Source organism: Crocuta crocuta, unplaced genomic scaffold, assembly GCF_008692635.1.
Source record: "Crocuta crocuta isolate KB4526 unplaced genomic scaffold, BGI_CrCroc_1.0 scaffold322, whole genome shotgun sequence".
Lineage (NCBI taxonomy): Eukaryota > Metazoa > Chordata > Mammalia > Carnivora > Hyaenidae > Crocuta > Crocuta crocuta.
The window spans coordinates 2,233,682-2,243,463 of record NW_027532592.1 but is presented as its reverse complement, the minus strand read 5'-3'; positions in this window follow the sequence as shown (position 1 = coordinate 2,243,463).

Below are 9,782 nucleotides of genomic sequence, written 5' to 3'. Positions count from 1 at the left end.
GCGCGTCCGCGGCCGCCGTGATGTGGAACGCAGGGATGCTGGAGGACCCGCGGAGGCCTCTGATGCGGACGGCGAGCGGGCCTCGCTCGGCGCCCCCTGAGCACCACCTGCCCTGCACTCTTGCTCCGGGAGGAGGGGGGAAGGGGCAGGAGCCGCCGCCGGGGGTCCCCCAGCCTTGCCGAGGACGTGCCCCTCTCAGCGCCCCTTACCTGCGCACCACCCGCCCTCCCCAAATGCGGATCCCGAGCTGAACCGGATGGCAATTCCCTGGGTGTCTAATTACACCGCTTCGTGTGTCATTCCCAGGAAAAATGCAGTGATGGACCCGTGTGCGCTAGCGGCCGGATCGGGAGCGTGTGTGCCAAGGGCAGGATGCCCATCTCCAGTCCCGAAAGTTTCCCTCCGCGGGGCACCGGGCCCCTCCCCCGGAACCACTCCGGCTGCCGCCCGTGCATCCTCAGCCAAGGTTACCACCTGCGGGCGTTCAGGCGGTGCTGGAGTCCCCACGGTGCTCGGCCGGCTTCGAACCCGCGGCCCCTGTGCGCGCGCGCGCGCGCCAGCACACGTGTGGCCCTGGGGCGCTGCAGAAGCTGGGAAGCAGGGGCAAGTTCAGAAGCTACCGTCCCTGATGCTTTTAGGCGTTTGGGGCCTTCCCGGTTTTTTCCAGTCTTGGTTTTAGGAGAGCTCTGTTTACAAATTTCTCGTGGAAGGTCCCCACATTGAAATGTATCACCAAACTGGGTCACTGCGTTTCTGTCATTTCCTCTCAAAATGGCCATCGCCTTTATAATTTTTCTCCAAAACACAATTATTTTCTCTCCCTTGCCTGTGCCCTTGGGCCAGTAATGTTTTCTATGTTAGTGCCCACAATGGCATCTTTTTTACATGTCAATAATATGGAAGCTGAGGAACAACTAGAAACGAAGCCTAAGAAACAAAGGCTACTAGAAATTATTCAAGTTGCTGGGATTCACAAAACACTATGAATTTTGTGTAAAATCTACGCGTGCCAAGTCTACACTTGCCTGACTTAAGTAGGAGAGCGTTCTCTCTCCTACTGTTGATACGGGTGATACTTAGACAAAAGATCAATCATTTCTAGCCATGACATCTTTGTACGTGTGTGTTGTCTGGTTATAAAAGTAATAGAAAGGCAAAAATGAACTGTTTAATCCTAACACAGATAATAATATTTTGGTGTTTATTATTCAGGTCTTCTATCCATGCATTTAACAAAAATGATACACACTCAAAGACAGTTTTATAGCCTTGTCTTTTCACTTAGCAATATACTATAAACATCTCTTTAAGGCAAGGAATGTTCTTCAACAAAATGGGTTTTAATAGTGCAGCCAAGACATTTTAACACCCTCATTTGAACCAGCAAAGAAAGCGGGGCGCGTGGGTGGGTCAGTCTGTTAAGCATCCAACTTCCTCTGAGGTCATGATCTCACAGTTTGTGGGTTCGAGCCCCATGTCGGGCTCTGTGCTGACAGCTCAGAGCCTGGAGCCTGCTTCGGATTCTGTGTCTTCCTCTCTGCCCCTTCTCCGCTCTCTCTCTCTCTCTCTCTCAAAAAATAAATAAATAAACATTTTTTTAAAAAAATGACTCCAAGATGCCTACTCACCCAACTTGTAGATAACTATAAGAATTTAAAAGAGAGAACTTTTAAAATGTTCAGCCTTTATAAATGCTAATTAACAATGGAAGTGTACGAGATACAGATTTTTTTTTGAACAAAAGACTCAAGCTGCCAGTCGTCTCTCCCTATTCTGTTAGCACTTGGGTACCACCCACAGTCCAGGGTATTGATGGTTGCTTAATAACCTTTTCCACGTTGTTTAGAGAGTAAAGGGGAGGACTTATTCTTATTTAAAAAAAAAAAAAAGGCACAAAGAGAAGGAAGAAGGTTGAACGCAATCAATTTTGCTTGAATAATTCAAGCTCAGGGAGTTAATAATTAACTAGACACTAAACACATTGTGCGGGTGTTATTTTAAATGTTCCAGTTGAAGTGTGAACATGCTTGTTAATGAAACCGGTCTGAAGCCAAAGAAAGGTGCAGCCTCGGCGGCCTTCACGGTGCTTGGAGTGCTCCTGCGAACCGCGAGTGGCACGGGCTTCCTGGCACCGGCTGCCTGGCAGGCGTCCCCGGGAAAAGAGCCTGGGGGAGGTCTTTGTGCAACTCTGGTCGGGGGCCTGGAGATTAGATGTATGCCACCGCGAGCACAATTTGTTTGAAATCATCGGGAAAAGTTTTAGGAAGGTGTTGGGAATTATTCTGACCTTTCAGAATAGAAAGAGGGCAGGAGTCACTAAGCCTTGTCTCCAATGCAAGCTCTCTTCATCTATCCAATCCTAAGATTCGGGCCTCAAAGCAAGAGAATGGATCCACCAATGAACGTTTATAACGCCAAGCTCACTCTTACCTTGTTATATCTTACTCCAGAATGATGGACAACATGGGGCGCCTGGGTGGCCCAATCGGTTGGGTGTCCAACTTTGGCTCAGGTCATGATCCTGCAGTTTGTGAGTTGGAGCCGCACTCCGGGGCTCTGTGCTGACAGCTCAGAGCTTGGAGCCTGCTTCGGATTCTGTGTCTCCCTCTCTCTGCCCCTCCCCACTCTCTCTCCCTCTCTCTCTTAAAAATAAATAAACACTGGGGCGCCTGGGTGGCTCAGTCGGTTAAGCGTCCGACTTCGGCTCAGGTCATGATCTCATGGTTTGTGGGTTCAAGCCCCGCATCCAGCTCTGTGCTGACAGCTCAGAGCCTGGAGCCTGTTTCAGATTCTGTGTCTCCCTCTCTCTCTGACCCTCCCCTGCTCACACTGTCTCTCTCTCTCTCTCAGAAATAAATAAAAACATTAAAAAAAATTTTTAAACATTAAAAAAAAAGAATGATGGACAAGAGGGCCAAGAATGAGGTGTGTACCACATCATATCTCCTTTCAGCCCAGTACATCCTGACCCCACAAATGAATGACATGGTTTTAACAAGCCCTCTGAGGATGAAACCCCAGCTTGTCCTCACTTCACAGCGGGTTCCCGAACTCCCAACAAGAGTAATTGCTTCCTTTACAGAACACTTACAGTGTGTAAATACTGTCCTGAGTACATTGGACACATTACTCTATATTGTCATAAGCATATGAAATAGAAAAAGTATCCTCTCCACGTCATAGATGAGAAAACCGAGCATACATCCATAGCTAGCAAGTGACCAAGGAGCTACCAGTTAACACCAGGTCCAGCTCATGCCAGGCCTGTGGTTTTGTTTGTTTATTTATTTATTTATTTATTTATTTTTACAATTTTATTTTTAAGTAATCTCTACACCCAGTGTCAGGCGTGAACTCACAACCCCGAGATCGAGAATCACGTGTTTTACCGACTGAGCCAGCCAGGCGCCCCCAGGGCCTGTGGTTTTAACCCCTATACAAGTGAGGTCTCTAAGTGCAGAATTCTGTAAACCCAGAATTCTATTGTGACCAGGAAGCAGGGAGTGGTTACTTCACATGTTTGGGTATTAGAAATTGACATGCAGGCGAGACGGGGAAACAGATAGGGTGTGTCAGGGCCCAACCAGAAAACCAGAAATCGCCGTGTCTTAAAACCAGGCGAAGCTAAATTCTGGGAAATGGTGACCCCACAATTTGGGGGTGGCAGCTGGTACCACTGCGATGCTGGTGGAAGCTAGGACCGGGCCTTCTGGGGGCTGAGCCACGGAAGGGATAAAGGGCTTCTAGGGTGGATGTGAGGCAGAGAGGGAGAAGGAGAAGCCTCTCACCTGGAGTCTCCAGACTTTTGCGGCTAGCACGGAGCCTGTGTGCAGTGTTCCCCCAGACACAGAGCAGGCGATGGGTGATAAATGGCTGTAAAGGCAAGCAGGCCAAGGATTTACATGCGTACAATCCACACAGTGTAGGTTTTACCCAAACTATTTAAAAAAACAAAAAGATGAGGGGCACCTGGGTGGCTCGGCTGAGTGTTCAACTCTTGATTTCAGCTCAGGTCACGATCCCAGGATCGTGGGATCAAGCCCCACCTTGGGCTCTGTGCTGAGCATGGAGCCTGCTTGGGATTCTCTTTCTCTCTCACTCTGTCTCTCTTTCAAATAAATAAATAATTTTTAAACATTTTTTAAGGTTTATTTATTTTTGAGAGAGAGACAGACCACAAGCGGGGGGCAGGAAGGGGGGGAGGAGAGAGAGGGGTAGCAGAGAGAGAGAGAGAGGGAGACACAGAATCAGAAGCAGGATCCACGCTCTGAGCTGTCAGCACAGACCCTGACACGGGGCTCGAACTCATGAAAGGCAAGATCATGACCTGAGTCAAAGTCGGACACTCAGCCAACTGGGCCACACAGGTGCCCCAAGAAATAAACATTTTTAAAAAGATGAAATAAATGTTTTATTTCTGGACAACCATTAGGTGGATTTTGAAGTGCATGGTTTTAACATAGGAGCAACTTGTACTCTTCCCTTTTCATATTTATTTTGCTTTCCTTAATCCCTCAAGAAGCTTAAAAACTCAACCAAACAAAACTTCATCATCTAGGGTAAGTTTAATTCGGTTCACAGACTAAGGTTTCCCACTTGCTCATGAATAGATCTTGCCCATCTTGCTGTATCTTTAACTCTCTGGTTTAAACTTTTCATTCAAGCTCTCTATTAACAAGCTCTACTCTAAATGGAATTTTCAAAACTCCGCTTTGGGTCAAACATTATGATACAGCTACCGTCTGCTATTGGAGCTCTTTCGTAAATTTGAACATTCAGAAGATAGGTGGCCATCTCTTATAAATTCCATCCGCAGGAAACATTTGGCAAGACTCCGTGACCATGTGTGATGACAAAAAGCATGCCCGGGAAGCTGGTGTGTTCCTCTCAGTCCTCAGGTGGCACTAGAGGTGACATAGCCCAGACCCGAGGGCCCCCAGCCAAAGAAGTGAGAATTGAAGAATCCAGTTACCACGCAAGGAAGTCGCTCTGGTCCAGGTCACCAGTGACCAAAGCCAACCGTCGATCCTCAGGCCACATTTCATTTGACAGCACTGATCATCCCCCTTTCCTGAAATACTTCTTCCCTCTGCTTCTCCGCTCTCTTGATTTTCTCCTACCTCACAGGCCGCTATTTCTCAGTCTTTGACAGGTCCTCCTTGTCCTTCTGATCTCTAACAATGGGATGACCCAGGGATCAATCTTTGAGCCTTCTCTTCTTTCTATCTACACCCATTCCCTTAGATGATCTCTATTCATCTTAAGGATTTAAATACTATACACGATGGGGCACCTGGCTCGTTCGGTTGAGCATCCGACTTCCACTCAGGTCACCACTTTGAGGTCCATGAGTTCGAGCCCCATGTCGAGCTCTGTGCTAACAGTGCAGAGCCTGCTTCGGATCCCTGGTCCCCCTCTTTCTCTGCCTCTCCCTTGCTCTCTCTCTCTCTCTCCCTCTCTCAAAAACAAACATTTAAAAAACAAGTGAAAACTCTTAAACAATTAAAACAAACAAATAAATACTATACATGATGGTTTGAAAACTGTCACAAATTCTTCAACACTCTTCTCCTCAAGAGGTTGGGCCTCTATCCCCTCACCTTGAATCTAGGCCAGTGTTCGTGGTCCCCTTGTAACAAGTAGAATATAGCGGAAAGGAGTGTTGAACTTCCCAGGCTGGCTATAAGAGGCCACGTAGCCTTCCCTTGTCGCCTGGAATACTATCACGCGAACACTGCACTGCCATGTAAGAAGTTCAACTATTATGAGAAGCCCGACTGTTCCCAGGACTGCCCTGCTAGAAGGGAGCCCAAGCCATGAAGGAACCCCACGCAGACACCAAGTCAGCAGCTCTAGGCAACCGCAACGCCAGACGTATAGCTGAAGATACCTCCTCCCAGCTCATGCTCCGGTCATGGTGGAACAGACAAGCTCTCTTCATTGTATCTTTTCCAAATGTCCAAATGCACAGCAACCATGAACCTAATAAAATGATCATGGTAAGCTGCTATGTTTTGAGTTGTCCCACAAACATAATAACCAACCAGAATAAAATATAAATGCTGATGACCCCCTGTTTTTTTTTCATCTGAACCTTTGCCCTGAACGTCAGACTTATCTTTCTGTCTACCTGACACTTGTTTGAAGGCAGTATGTTCAAAACAGAAGTCTTTAACCTGCCCCCCTCCAAAAGCATGAGAATTAATGATCGTTCTCTAGGGCTCCCCACCCCAGTAAATAGTGTTTTCGTTTACCCAGCTCCGTGGCATGAATCCAAACTCTTCACTTTCTCTCACCCTCCAAGACCAGACTGTTAGCAGCAAATCCTGTCTACCCTATCTTGAAATGGGCTCCAACCAATCAGGACGTATGCTGGTCTGAATATCACAACAGATGTGACTACTTCTTCCTGCCGCCTTCACACCCAGCCTCTCAGAACACCACACTCGCTTCCCATTCTGCTTAGAAAGAAGACCAAACCCTACCATAGCCTGCAAGGCCCTCCATGACCCAGTCCCTGACTATCTGGGATTCCATTCCCTAAACTCCCCTCTCCCAAACTCATTGTGTTTCAACCACACTGCCCCCTCATCCCATGCTCTTTCTCAAATAGGACACACTGCTGCCTCAGGCTCTTTGCAGTTGGCCACGCCCTCTGCCTAGAACATTCTTCTGCCACTCAAGTCTCTCCTCCAACATCACTTCGCAGAGAGGCCTTTTCTGGACAGCATTCCCACCCATCTCACCATCTTGGATCCATTCATCCTGCTTTGTCCTATGTATCTACATGGCGTTACAGATTTTTGTGGTTGTTATCTATTTGAATGTTTGTTTCTTGCTTGAATCTCTCCTGTAAAATGTAAGCTCCTTGGGGCTCCTGGGGGGCTCAGTCAGTTAAGTGTCTGACTTTGGCTTAGGTCATGATCTTGCGATTCGTGAGTTTGAGCCCTGCATGGGGTTCTGTGCTGACAGCTCAGAACCTGGAGCCTGATTTGGATTCTGTGTCTCCCTCTCTCTCCCACTTCTCTCTCTCTCAAAAATAAATAAACAGACAAACAAAACAAAAACAAGCAAAAATAAAATGTAAGTTCCATGGGGCACCTGGCTGGCTCAGTTGGGCATCTGACTTAGGCTCAGGTCATGAACTCACAACTTGTGAGGTCGAGCCCCATGTCAGGCTCTGTGCTGATAGCTCGGAGCCTGGAGCCTGCTTTGGATTCTGTCTCTCCCTCTCCCTCTGCCACTTCCCCACTCATGCTCTCCCTCTCTCTCAAAAATAAATAAACATTTAAAAATTCTTTAATTAAAAAATTATAATAAATAAACTAGAGGAAAAAAATCCTTTAGATAGGTTATTAATTTGGGGAAAACAAGATGAGACACCAGTGTCCTTTGCCGTACAATGGGCCTCAAGCAGCAGTACTAATGGCCAACATTAATTGAGCACCTTCTCTATCAAGCACCAAACTAAGAACTTTGCATTCGCAGAATCATCCTAACTCAACAGGTCAGAAACTACACTTATTTCCCTCAGCTCAGGCTGCTGTAGCAAATTACCACCGATGGGGGAGCTTACACAACAAGCATGCGTTGCTCACAGTTCTGGAGGTTGGGAAGCCCAAGATCAAGATGGTGGCGATCTGGTTACACGCCCTTCCGTGAAGATGGATGTCTTCTCATTGTATCTTTACATGGTGGTGAGCGCAGAGAGAGGAAGGCGGCTCTCTCCTGCGTCCTCTCACTTGTCCTGATCCCACCAGGAGGATCCTCCTCATGGCCTAATCATCTCCCAAATGCCCCGCCTCCAAACACCATCACACTGGGGTTTAGGATTTGAATGTGTGAATGGGGCTGGGGTGGGGACACAAACATTCAGTCCATAACATTTCCATATAGAAAAATGAACGACTTTCCCAAGGTTATAAAGCTGATAGACGGGAAGGTCAGGATTTCAACCCAAGTGAGACTGAATAGAAAGCCCATGCGCTGAAACGCTTTGCTAACCCAACTCCTGGCAAGCTAAGAGAAACTAGTATCAATTAACCGATTAATAATTACACCAAGTCCTATTGTCTAACCAAAAGAAGGGAAAACTAAAATGACTCCATCAAACCCTTGACGCATAGAAGACACTCTCTTGCAGGAATTTTGGTCAATAATTTTCCATGCAAAGAAGAGCTAAACCAGAGAGAACAGTTTTATTAAAATAGGATTTATTTCCTTTAGACAAGCAGAGAAACTCCGAACCGTCAGGATGGCAAGCCCCCCAAATCAGACACAAAGAGAGACTGTGGAGTTGTAATCTCTTGACGATTTTAAGAATGATCAATTTCAACGCAATTTCTACCGCCATTTCTCTTGAATCGTTTGGAATCCACCTGCCAGAAGGTAAAAGGACCAGAACAGATGCACTCTCCAGGCTGCAGTCAGCAAGAAGATTCAGTGCTTCCACACCAGTACGGGGGGCTAATTAAACCCACAGTCATATGGCGGGGCCAGTGATTAGGTTTTAGAACAGACTGTGACCTCTTTCTGACCCAGAAGATAGCAGCATCAGCACTTACAAGCCCAATGGAATGAAATACGAGCGCTGTCAGCAATGTTCCTCAGGATAAAAAAAAAGTAACAAAAATAATAATAAAAAGTATCAAGACATAAACCCACAAATCGGATGGTATCTGGAGCCCCCCAGGCATTCATGAGAATAAAGGAAATGAAAATTCAGGGAAATTAAATCTGAGATATCAAGAGGGGCTTTCCTCAAATAAAAAAGGCCCATAACGTCATAAAATACAGGCAAAAATCCATGCAGACGAGAAGGAACAATATGAAAAACTTTGTAAGTATTACAACTTGGACTCATTCCAACCCCTTCTTCAGATATGAGCATGGCTCAGGTCAGGGGGGAAGCTAGAGAATATTAAATAATGGTGCTAGAAGAAGACAAATTAAGTACTTTTCTCTACTGTAACATTAGGTATTCCTGTTCTTTGAAATTTTGTTTCTCATAATGATAGCATGTTACCCTATATAAACAATTGATCATTAGTGGTTTATTATCGCAGCAATGAAGCTGAATTTTCTCTGCAGCATTCACAGCCTTTTGCTCACCCTGCCTTGTGAGAAAATCATGATTTATTTCATGACAAGTCCAGTACAAGGTACCATGTATAACTGTGGAGCAGATAATTTCTCTACATAATAATAAATTTCTAGGCAGTAATAAAACTACTACTCTGTCTTCTCCAAAGGAGACATACAGATGGCCAACAGACACATGAAAAGATGCTCAACATTACTCATCATCAGGGGAGTGCAAATCAAAACCACAACGAGCTACCACATCACACCTGTCAGAATGGCGAAAATCAAAAACACAAGAAACAACATGTTGGCAAGGATGTGGAGAAAGAGGTACCCCCTTCACTGCTGGTGGGGATGCAAATTGGTGCAGCCACTGTGGAAAACAGTGTGGAGGTTCCTCAAAATATTAAAAATAGGGGGGCTTCTGGGTGGCTCTGTCAGTCAAGCATCCAACTCTTTGTTTCAGCTCTGGTCACAATCTCGTGGTTTTATGGATTTGAGCCCCCACATCAGGCTCTGCGCTGGCAATGCAGAGTCTGCTTGGGATTCTTTCTCTCCCTCTCTCTCTCTCTCTCTGCCCCTCTTCAACTTGTGCTGTCTCTGTCTCTCTCAAAATAAATAAGTAAACCTTAAAATTAAATAAATAAATAAATAAATAAATGTTAAAAATATATTTATAGGGGGTGCCTGTGTGGCTC